This window comes from Lissotriton helveticus, chromosome 9, assembly GCF_964261635.1.
Source record: "Lissotriton helveticus chromosome 9, aLisHel1.1, whole genome shotgun sequence".
NCBI classification, from domain to species: Eukaryota; Metazoa; Chordata; class Amphibia; order Caudata; family Salamandridae; genus Lissotriton; species Lissotriton helveticus.
Window position 1 is genome coordinate 327,325,006 of NC_136070.1, and position 12,469 is coordinate 327,337,474.

Below are 12,469 nucleotides of genomic sequence, written 5' to 3' on the forward strand. Positions count from 1 at the left end.
CAAGGTCGACATTGTGTAAAAGTTCTGGTATTAGATTGCGCTTATTAATTGGGTTCTAAGCACTCACGCTTGGTAAAAGCAACAGAACTAAAGCACAGGTATACATAATATCATTTAAGTGGGGAAATCTGGATTAGAAGTCTACTCGCTGAGGGTAGTTACTTAACCAGGAGACCACATCTGAGCAAGAGAATGTTTAGGCATCAACAAATAATCAGACAAAACGAATACTGTTTGCTCTAAATGACCAAATAAATCCGAGAATTTATCGGCCCGCCTACTTTACCAGTTTTTTACATGCAAAAGTATTCATGGTGCCTAAAAGGTCTCATAGCTAGCTATATATTGACTCGTGTGAATCCCTGAAATAAAATTGGTGGATACCGGATATAACACTTCACTGTAAGACTTCATAAGCACTGTATAACTCAGAGGCACAGAAGGCCCATGATACTGATTTTAAGTAATGAAACAAGATCCAGATTTATGTTATTGTGTACTGGCACTGAGAAATCCGAAAGGGTGCGTATAAATTAAATAATAAATAAAAGAAATATTAAATGTTGCTTGGCCGCTGATGTGGTTCTCCAGGCAGCTGTATTCTTAAGTACTATAATTTCATTAAAAAGGAAAGTCCTTGCAAATAGCCATTCCAAATGATTTTACAGCACACAAAATAACAGATACATGTTAATACATATTACCTACTGGCGGTCGCCAGTAGGTAATTATAGTTAGGACCTAGTTTTCATAGGGAAATCGTTTTTTGACTTGCTAATAACTTTGACACCATTTAATGAACCTTCACAAAATTTTCCCAAAAAGTACCCTCCTGATTCTAGTTGTACTTGGAAAGTTTTGGGGTGACCCATCAAGGGGGGGCGAGAAAAAGAAGGTGTGGGCGGGGGGCATGTTAAAAAAAAAAAGTGTGACTCCCATGTTAATTCCCATAGAGATTTTACACCCTACTGCAGCCCGAACTGCTGAACGGAATTACACCAGATTTGGCAGAAAGCTAGCTCTTTGCCCAGAAAGTGCCTTTTTTGTTATTTGGTGTAAATTTGTTCAGTAGTTTTGGAGATATTAAAGGCAAAGCAAATGTGTATATCTAGAGGCGCAGACCCTCCACAAATCTTACCGACCTCGTGCAGAGATCAGATTGGCTGCCAACACTTCACCACATTTACCTCTACCCAGACCCCTGGCTCATCGTATGGCCCGGCCTTGCCCTGTCCCTCCCCTTCCCCCTTTCCCCCCCCCCTCCTCTTTTCCTTTCCCCCTCCCCATTCCCGATTCCGCCCTTGTTATGTGACTAGATCAAGCTCGATTCCACCATAACGAGCCATCAACTTACAATCTACCTTGCCTATCACTATGTACGGGTATATGTAATCAATATAAGACCCCAGTCTTTTTATCCCCGCACTCAGTTATGTGATACTTAAATTATCGATTGCACGATCATTTGGGATCTTACTATCGTTTGGGATCACTAGGCTTCCAGGTTAAAAACATAACGCCTACCCTCCCAATATGGCCGACAGAAGTTCCACTCAATCCCTATAGATCGTAGCAAACGCTCTACGCTACCCTATGCGCATGCGCGGATTCTGATTGCGTGACCACGCCCACCATGGCAATCGCCGGAGTTTGGAGACGAGGGTACAAGTACGCTACACCCATGGCGACCTCGTTACCAGTCGCTCCGGATCCCGCACGGATTCCACATGGGGGTAGGTTAGCCGGCAGAGACCGCACGCCGTTTGGGTAAGTTTCGTTTGAATGGTGTCGGCTCACCAACGGGTTGAGCTTCATTGAAATACTCGTCGCTTCCCGTGCAATTGCATGCTGTGGGTTTGTGTGCAATCTGAGACAGGCTAACCTGGGGCACACGGGCTCTATCAGGAGATGGGGACCTTACTATGCTTCTCCATTTGGTGGATGTTATATTGGCAGGGGAACACAGGCGTTTCCTCCCCTCATACTCTCACGTCTACACTCCCTGTTGACGTTGCAGACCCTGGCGAGGCTCGTGGTTCTCCCTGCCAATCACCACTAAACACAGGAGAGGCTGTACCTCCGGAATCCTCTCCTTAAGCCTAATTCTGCTACAGTTACCACTCTGAGAACTGGACATTGGACATCAGCAGTGGAATTGGCTAGGGTAGCCCGGTTGTGAATGTTCTTTCCCAATAACTGAATACCGGCTCCCATTTAAGGAAACCAATTGTTCCTTTCCCCTTCCCTTACTGGGGTCCCTGACTCCTTTGTGCAGGTCCCACAGGAGCAGACTGCGGGGCACCTTAGGGACACACTTAGGGTAAGCACCTTTGATCCAATCTTCTATTGTTGTTTGACTCGGCTGAGTCTTTTAAATACTTTAGTGTGTGTGTTCTGTATATAGTGATATGCACCTAGGCTCAAGAGGAGAATCATGCTGACACTTTTCCTTATATGTTCTCCCTCTCTCTAGGTTGTACCTCTGGAGGCAGGACCGATTGGCCTGCCCACCACAGACCAAATAAATAAAGGTCGTATAAGTTTTTAATTCACTGTGTAGTACCTGACACCAAGGTCCTGAGAAATTGCTAGATTAGCATGAAACATGTCGACCTAAACAGAGGGTTGTAGATATTTTCGCCACCAACATTGCTAGCGTCTATCTCCCCTCCCACTATTTTAATCAAGGGAGCTAGCCACGCCATTAAAAATCCTTGTGGACTAACTTACCTTTTTTATTCAGTACCACTTTCCCACGACTACACATTCTTCTGCCCTCTCACACGCATGCACCATATGGCTGGAACAAAATATCTCCGCTAAAGAGCCCCTTCGCGGGTGCCCGTCAGACATTGCAGCGCCAGTCTGACGAGGAGCAGGACCCATATGATGAAGCATGACACCTAGCTTGCTGGGTGTGTGAGGGTTCTAGTTCCCAAGAGGGAAATTTCCCTTTCCTCTTTCCCTCTTGGTCTTCTCTGTCTACGCTTTACACACACACACACACCCCCTCTCTTTAGTCCTACTGGGGAACTTTGTGCTTCCTTTTTGTTACTAGTGTCTTGGACGTGCACACTGGACCCCAATAAAAATTGTCCTCCCGAAGTTCCCCTTTTTTGTTAGAGTATTGTGCACGGGATCTATCCCGCGGAACCATAGAGGCTACCTACAGGATTACCTTTACTGAGAGGACCACTGAGGCCCATCTGCTGACAATCCGTCATCAAGGGCCCTTACATTCAATACATCCATAAGTAATCTACTCCTCTTTCAATACCCCTACCCAATATGGAGGATGTTCCAGGGTTGAGTTTTGATGAGGAAGCTATAGCCGAGGCATTGAGAGCAGCCCCCTCACTCTCTGGGGTAGGAACTGTGACAGCCTCAGGCAGTACTAATGAAGATTGGACATCGCTCACTACCCTTAAAAAAGAATGGCTCCGGATCACCATCCACGGGGCCATGATGACAGAATATTTAAGAGCTAAAATAGCCCCCCAGGGTTTAATTGTTAACATTGTACCCAGACTCTTCCTTGAAGATGGGCAATTCAAGGTAGACTGGTGCCAGGTCTCCTGGAAGTGCACCAAAGATATACTGTTCCTTATCACACAAACAGCTAAGAGGCTGGCAGATGCCCTTATGGTTAGAATCACTGCCATGGAAGTGGCTATTAGGGGAACAATGATTAAAACCCCGTTTGCGACCAAATTAGCTTAAATTAACCAAGAACTCACAGAGAATCAGGATTTCCTACTTAAACAGAAGATGACCAAACTACAAAAGGATATAGCTAAGTTTGATAAAGAAAAAGTCTATCCCTACTTAAAGGATGGGTATACCAATAGTAGAAACAGCTACTCTTGTGACGAAAGTACGGACAATGGCAGCCGGAGGGGCTCCTCCGGCAGTGACTCTAGCGGTAGCTATCCGACTAAAAATAATCGCAACCAGCGACGTGGTAATTGGAATCAAGGAAACAACAATGGACCTTTATTCCACGGCCCGCCACAACTGATGCAACCCTGGCAATACCCCTTTTTCCAGCAGGGACCGCCCCAATTTTACCCTTTGAATCCCCCTTTTCACGACAGAGGAAGAGGGCGCAAGCGAGGGCCACAAAAGGGTGTACAGTGGCAGGATCAATCAGCCACAACACCGGTGGAAACCAGGAGCACGACCCGGGGAAGGAGAGTCTGATTGTGAACCTCTCGGACAGGATACTCACCTCCACTGAGACCAACATTCTTGAAAAAGGTCTAGGCTATGTCCCTACCCCTAAACCGGACAGCTTTAATGAAATGGTTGAGCTGAAACAGTTATTCAGGAAGGTTCGCCTCCGTTCCTTTTTTCAAGACAGACCAGACACTGAAACAACAGATACTGGCCTACGGAACCCCTCTACTTTCACCGCTACCGATAACATGGTTCCACATGCAGTGCTCGCTTTTGAGGGAGTTGTCCTGAAGAGCCTTGAAAACAGACCTGAGACACGTTGTTTCAACAACCTAAGCCCAATGGAAAGACAGGCTGTCCTATCCTTAGGAAATGACACCTCGATTGTCATCAAACAGGCAGACAAAGGGGGCGCCACGGTCATCCAGAACAGCAAGGATTACGATGTGGAGTGCAAACGTCAACTGGCCAATCACTTACATTACCTCCCCCTCACTGTAGATCCAACTAAAAGACTCACAACTTCCATTACTAGCCTTATTGTGGAGGGCGAGACTAATGAATGGATCACAAAAAATGAGGCTGCCTTCCTTCTAACAACTGAACCTGTCACACCCTACTTCTATACCCTCCCAAAAATTCATAAGGGCACGTCACCTGTCCCGGGGAGACCTATAGTTTCTGGAATTGGCTCTCTACTCGAACCACTCTCCAAATTTTGCGATGCCTTCTTGCAACCACTAGTCAAGAAAATTCCATCTTTTCTCCAAGACACCAGAGATGTACTCCGTTTGATAGACAACATTGAAGGGAGAGAGGGTGTTGACCTTCTGCTAACATTAGATGTGGAAGCACTATACACCAATATTCCACAACAAGCCACACTTGAAGCTGTAGAAGCCACCCTCCGACAAGAAGAGTGGTCTTCCCCTACTCCGATCTCCTTCATCATGGCATGCGCCAGTATAGCCCTCACCGAGAACTTTTTTCAATATGGGACCCAATTATACCACCAAATCCAAGGGACTTCCATGGGTTCAACTTTTGCTCCTAGCCTAGCCTGTATTTACATGGCTACTTTTGAGGAGAGAATAATCAGAACATCACAGAACCCTTTCCTGGGCAATATAACACTCTGGCGTTGTTTCATTGACGATATCCTAATTTTCTGGAGGGGAGATCGTATGTCATGTGAGGCCTTCTGCACTTGGATCAATGGACAAAATCCCTATCTTAAATTTACTGGGACTATCTCCGAGACCTCTATCCATTTCCTAGATCTGAAGATCAATCTAGAGGCTGATGGTCTTAACACCACACTTTATCGCAAGAACACAGATAGAAACAGTTTACTTCTGTACAACAGTTACCATCCTAAAGCCTTGAGGGACAATCTCCCGTTTGGACAATTTCTTAGAATTCGCAGAAATTGTACCACTAACACTGACTTCAGAAAGGAGGCTTCCACCCTACAGCATAAATTGAGAGACAGGGGTTATCCTACTAGGTTGATCAAAACCTCCTACAAAAGGGCGGCAAACAACCCAGAGAAACACTACTGGAGACTAGAATGAAAGACTCGGAGGATGTGATCACCTGCGTGACCTCATTCACAAATAACTCTGCCTTCATAAAGAAGACTATTAATAGACATTGGAACATTATCAACTCTGGGGGTTTGAGCTTCCCCTGCCCCAGATTTGTATTCAAACGCACACCCAATTTGAAAGATGCACTGGTTCACACAAGACCTAAAAAACAGAATACTAACATTCAGAGCACCCTATGGGACCTCCCTCCAGTAGTTGGCCATTTCCCTTGTGGCGGTTGCACAGTATGCCCGCAAACCAGTGTCACCAAAGAGATCCAGTTATCTAACACCTTTACCTGGCGATTGCAAAGGCATACCAATTGCAATAGTGCCAAGTGTATTTATCTCCTCACCTGTCCCTGTGACCAGCAGTACATTTGGATGACAATGAGACAAACCAAACTGCGCATTCAAGAACACAAAAGCAACATAAGATGCCTCAAAACGCATACCAGACTCTACCAACACTACACACAAATGGGCCATACAGCTGACAGTATCCGCTGGCTGATCCTTGAATGCCACCCAGGTATCACCAAAGAAGGCTTGTTCAGGATTGAACAAAGGTGGGTTAATCGCCTTAAACTGGATACACTGGGCCTTAACGACGCCGTACCTTGGTCATCTTTTAGCAACTAGACCATCTCTTTGCAATTAGACCATTCGAGCAACCTGCATTCACCACGTTTACCTCTACCCAGACCCCTGGCTCATCGTATGGCCCGGCCTTGCCCTGTCCCTCCCCTTCCCCTTTTTTCCCCCCCACCCCTTTTCCTTTCCCCCTCCCCATTCCCGATTCCGCCCTTGTTATGTGACTAGATCAAGCTCGATTCCACCATAACGAGCCATCAACTTACGATCTACCTTGCCTATCACTATGTACGGGTATATGTAATCAATAAGACCCCAGTCTTTTTATCCCCGCACTCAGTTATGTGATACTTAAATTATCGATCGCACGATCATTTGGGATCTTACTATCGTTTGGGATCACTAGGCTTCCAGGTTAAAAACATAACGCCTACCCTCCCAATATGGACGACAGAAGTTCCACTCAATCCCTACAGATCGTAGCAAACGCTCTACGCTACCCTATGCGCATGCGCGGATTCTGATTGCGTGACCACGCCCACCATGGCAATCGCCGGAATTTGGAGACGAGGGTACAAGTACGCTACACCCATGGCGACCTCGTTACCAGTCGCTCCGGATCCCGCACGGATTCCACGTGGGGGTAGGTTAGCCGGGAGAGACCGCACGCCGTTTGGGTAAGTTTCGTTTGAATGGTGTCGGCTCACCAACGGGTTGAGCTTCATTGAAATACTCGTGGCTTCCCGTGCAATTGCATGCTGTGGGTTTGTGTGCAATCTGAGACAGGCTCACCTGGGGCACACGGGCTCTATCAGGAGACGGGTACCTTACTATGCTTCTCCATTTGGTGGATGTTATATTGGCAGGGGAACACGGGCGTTTCCTCCCCTCATACTCTCACGTCTACACTCCCTGTTGACGTTGCAGACCCGAGGGGTATGGCGAGGCTCGTGGTTCTCCCTGCCAATCACCACTAAACACAGGAGAGGCTGTACCTCCGGAATCCTCTCCTTAAGCCTAATTCTGCTACAGTTACCACTCTGAGAACTGGACATTGGACATCAGCAGTGGAATTGGCTAGGGTAGCCCGGTTGTGAATGTTCTTTTCCAATAACTGAATACCGGCTCCCATTTAAGGAAACCAATTGTTCCTTTCCCCTTCCCTTACCTTCCCTAGGTCCCTGACTCCTTTGTGCAGGTCCCACAGGAGCAGACTGCGGGGCACCTTAGGGACACACTTAGGGTAAGCACCTTTGATCCAATCTTCTATTGTTGTTTGACTCGGCTGAGTCTTTTAAATACTTTAGTGTGTGTGTTCTGTATATAGTGATATGCACCTAGGCTCAAGAGGAGAATCATGCTGACACTTCTCCTTATATGTTCTCCCTCTCTCTAGGTTGTACCTCTTGAGGCAGGACCGATTGGCCTGCCCACCACAGACCAAATAAATAAAGGTCGTATTTCCACAGCAACCGGAGGTAGTTAGGACTGATCCATCCACTCGCTTGGCTGTGACCCATCCTCCTTTTTCTGGCTTCCAGCTAGTGACAGAAGACCAAGTCAGCATGCTAGCTGCCAAGATCAAATCGGGCTCTCCGCTCGATCCATGCCCTCCTGATATAATGAATCAACTTCACAATACCATTTCGCAGCCGCTCACCACTATTTGTAATGCCATCTTCAAAACAGGTGTCTACCCAGAGATCTGGAAGAAGGCCATCGTTAAACCTTTGCTCAAAAAGCCTTCCTTAGACCCCACTATTAAGGCCAACTACAGACCCATTGCATGCCTTCCCTTTCCCGCAAAAATCGTAGAGGCCATCATGAACCAGCAGCTCTCAGAGTTCATTGAACAACACGAACTCTTGGATGATACGCAGTTCGGATTCCGGAGGGGACACGGAACTGAGACAGCGCTGATAAAGGCCTCCGATGAAATTAGAGACATCTTGGATTCGGGAGGAGCAGCAGTGCTTATTCTGTTGGATCTCTCGGCGGCCTTCGACACGGTCGACCATGCCATCTTGGTCGACCGTGTTGCAGCCCTGGGGATTAACCACCTGGCCAAAGATCTTATAGCTTCTTTTCTAGCTAACCGCAAACAGGCAGTTAAATTGGGCAATTATTATTCACCGACTTCTGAACTGCCATGCTGGGTCCCCCAAGGATCCTCGTTAAGTCCTGCGCTTTTCAACATTTATGTCGCAGACTTGGCAAGGGTCATAAAATCTCATGGGATGCGTTTAACTACCTACGCCGATGACACCCAACTTGTGCTGGCGGTGCATAAGAACGGCCCAATGGTGGCAGCTAAGTTTCAGGAGGGGATACTGGAGGTACAAGCATGGATGCACAGTAATTGCCTAAAACTGAATGCGGAGAAAACGGAGGTTATGACCTTTGGTAACATCTCTCCAGAATGGTCCCCGACGTGGTGGCCTACCCAGATGGGTCCTCCCCCGGTCCCAGTCGCAAAGGTCAGGAATCTTGGAGAGATCTTTGATAAACACCTATCTTTTAAACATCATGTAAACAAGGTTGTCTCAGCTGCCTTCTTTATGTTGAAAAAGATAAAGAAACTGCTACCGTACCTACCAGCATCAGCTGGAAAAACACTAATCACCACCTTGGTGTTTTCCAAGCTTGATTACGGAAATGCCCTCTTTTTCAACACTCATAAATACATTCTGAACAAGCTCCAATCTGTTCAAAATATGGCAGCTAGAATCCTTCTCAACATTCCTAGGCGCCAGTCCATCTCGGCAGCTATACGCCATCTTCATTGGCTAAGAGTGGAGAGCAGGATCAAATTTAAAGCCTTATGCATTGCCTATAAGGCCATTCATCATACTGGCCCGAAGTATCTAAATGAGGCATTTCAGGTGTACACCCCTATAAGGAACTTAAGATCAGCAGCTAGTTGTCTACTATCTGTTCCCCGAACAAGAACTACCACCTGGGGTGACAGACGATTCCTGGTAGCAACTCCCAGATTGTGGAATTCACTCCCCTCACATATCAAAACCGCCCCAACTCTTATTTGTTTCCGTAAGGCCTTGAAGACTTGGCTCTTCAATCAATAAGTTTGTGTGCTGATCACTGTATCCTAAAGTATCTTACTGCGCCTAGACACCCTAGGGTATTAGCTGCGCATTAAAAATCCCATAAATAAATAAATAAATAAGTTTTTAATTCACTGTGTAGTACCTGACACCAAGGTCCTGAGGAATTGCTAGATTAGCATGAAACATGTCGACCTAAACAGAGGGTTGTAGATATTTTCGCCACCAACATTGCTAGCTTCTATCTCCCCTCCCACTATTTTAATCAAGGGAGCTAGCCACGCCATTAAAAATCCTTGTGGGGGAGGAGCCAAGATGGCGATCGAGATGGCTGCGTAACCGCTCGGCTCCGTGAGCCTCCTCACCCCGCACATACATCCTGGCACTTATCCTGAGCTGCAACGGCATCTACATGTAGGCGAATAATCTCTTTTACTTACCACTTGCTCCTGAGGCTTCTGCTTGCTGCAGACCCGTGGGAGTGTCCCCGACTGTTTTGAGGCCTTCACGGAGCTGGGACCGGGGTTTCGAGTGTGGAGAGTGGCCGGCCGCGACTGCAACAACAGCGGCCTCTGGTGATGGTGAGGACTCGTCCGGCGGGAACTAAAGTCCTGATTGCCGACGGCGACAGTGCCGGCCCAGCCCAACTGGCGGAGAACCATGTGGGGAGTGTGATGTGGCTGGTCGAGGGCGGTCCATGACTTTTAGCCCCCCATTCCGGGCCCATTACCGACTTTACCCGGAGTCAGTGTGCTGCCCCCAGGGTGCGGCGGAGTTTTTAGCCTTTTGGTGACTCTCCGCTGAGAAACCTGCCGTGGCTTGTGAGATTCCCGCTGTGCATCCTGTTCCTCCCTGATGTGAGACCCGTTCCCGCGGTGAGGTGGAGAAGGACGAGGCCGGAGCAGCTAAGATGGCGGAGAGCGCCCTCGTACGCACACCTCACCCGGGCAGAGAGGCCGATATGCGAGAGAGTCCTGGGGTCTGGCGACACGAGAGAGAGCGCCTACGTTTGTGGAGACACCGATAGCCCCGGCCCGTGACATCGCTCTGGATTGCTTTGTTGTGTTTGGGAGTGACTCGTTGGGGCCCTTCTCTATACGGCGGCGGAAAAAACAACATCGATCTATAGTTTGGGTTGCCCCGGCGGCGTTTCAACAAGTGTCGGATTGTGTGTCTTACTCCTCCTGGCTGGTGAGACTGTGTTCTGCCTGGGGGATGTTTCCGGTATCTGTATTGCCACATACGGAGTTCCGCCATGAGTACTTGACTGGGATTGGGGGGCTGCGGTCCCATGGAGTATTGGCGCTTCCCGTACCGCCCGGTTCGGTTGGGCCCACCACATTGTACTGTCAGCTGCTTGATGCCTGGCCGTATGTGGGTACTATTGACAGAGCAGGCCTGGGATGATAACGTTTAGGATGTGATGGACTATATTGTCGGCTGACGGTGTTTTGGAGAGACACTCCACGGGGATGTTACTGTTTGACTTTCTGATTCTTGCTTACTGTGGCTCTTCTGACTATGCTTCTGATGTATATTGTGCGCGATGGGTGAGGGTGGGGCCGGGTGGTCTGACTGATGGCCCTTCTTCATATTTTTTCCTTTCCTTTTTCTTCCTTTTTTCTTCTATATTTTGGGTTTTTCTTTAGGGCGATAGGCACGCTGCTGGAGGGGGGTAGGCCGTAGCCTTCTGCAGGGGTGCAGGGGTGCAGGGTGGGGGGTAGGAGTAGAGGGTTGTTTATTTGTCCTTCCTTTGTCTCTATGGCCCTTTGCTTTCTCTTTTTCTGGGTGTCGTCGTCTTCATGTTTCCTACAATCTGTTTTGTTCTTACGGGCTGGGGTGCTGATTCGACATGACGTGTATGTGTTGCTTACATTTATCCTGACTCGTATGCCTTGCCCCCGTGTCCTCAAGTGTATTCGCCCTTATTGCAGATTTCTGTTTCCTGTTGCTGTTGTGGGAACATGTGTGACCGTCTGGCACTTCTTCTGATATTTTTTTTGTTTTATTTTTCTTCATTATAAAATTAACCTTCTTAACTCCTGCTTATTACACTGTACGCTTAAATACGAGTCGTATCCTGGATATTTACCTGCTCCGGCCTTTGGACCGCCGTTTCTTTTTATATTGCTTTGCTACCCTTACGAAGTGTTTAGCGGCCGGCCGGATTGGTTGTAGGCCCATGCTTGTATTAACGTGACGTGATAATAAAGGTTTTACCAAAAAAAAAGAAATCCTTGTGGACTAACTTACCTTTTTTATTCACTACCACTTTCCCACGACTACACATTCTTCTGCCCTCTCACACGCATGCACCATATGGCTGGAACAAAAGATCTCCGCTAAAGAGCCCCTTCGCGGGTGCCCGTCAGACATTGCAGCGCCAGTCTGACGAGGAGCAGGACCCATATGATGAAGCATGACACCTAGCTTGCTGGGTGTGTGAGGGTTCTAGTTCCCAAGAGGGAAATTTCCCTTTCCTCTTTCCCTCTTGGTCTTCTCTGTCTACGCTTTACACACACACACACACACTCCCTCTCTTTAGTCCTACTGGGGAACTTTGTGCTTCCTTTTTGTTACTAGTGTCTTGGACGTGCACACTGGACCCCAATAAAAATTGTCCTCCCGAAGTTCCCCTTTTTTGTTAGAACACTTCAACCAAGAAGTGTTGATAGCCATTTTGGGACTCAGATTCAGCTGAATCCCAAACAAAAACTTTAAAAAGAAAAAAAAGAGAAGGGGGCAGGGTAGGATAACCCTGACCCCCTAGACTTGGTGCTCAGATCCCCCAAGGACCCACCTGGCCCAAAAGGCAATTTTACTAAGGTTTTTGCAGTGAAAATCAAAACGGATTTGCACAAAAAAAGGCAGTCTACCGTGCTTTTTGTATTTCGGCCCCTGGGTGGGCAGGGTCCCGGGGTCATATTTTAATACATATTTTGGGGAGGGGACTACAGGGCCCCCCCTCTCCATGGCACATATATGTTCTGGGGCTCGTCACCTCCCTGGGGTAGGCCCTGTAATAACAAATATAGAGGGGGATGGGGGT

The 12,469-nt window shown here is 47.7% G+C and overlaps 1 protein-coding gene across 2 annotated transcripts in view; it reads right to left on the bottom strand.

Annotated features, from left to right (window-relative positions):
* PTPN21 (protein tyrosine phosphatase non-receptor type 21) overlaps positions 1 to 12,469 on the bottom strand; it is a 339,336-nt gene that overhangs the window by 182,030 nt on the left and 144,837 nt on the right. The window lies entirely within an intron of this gene.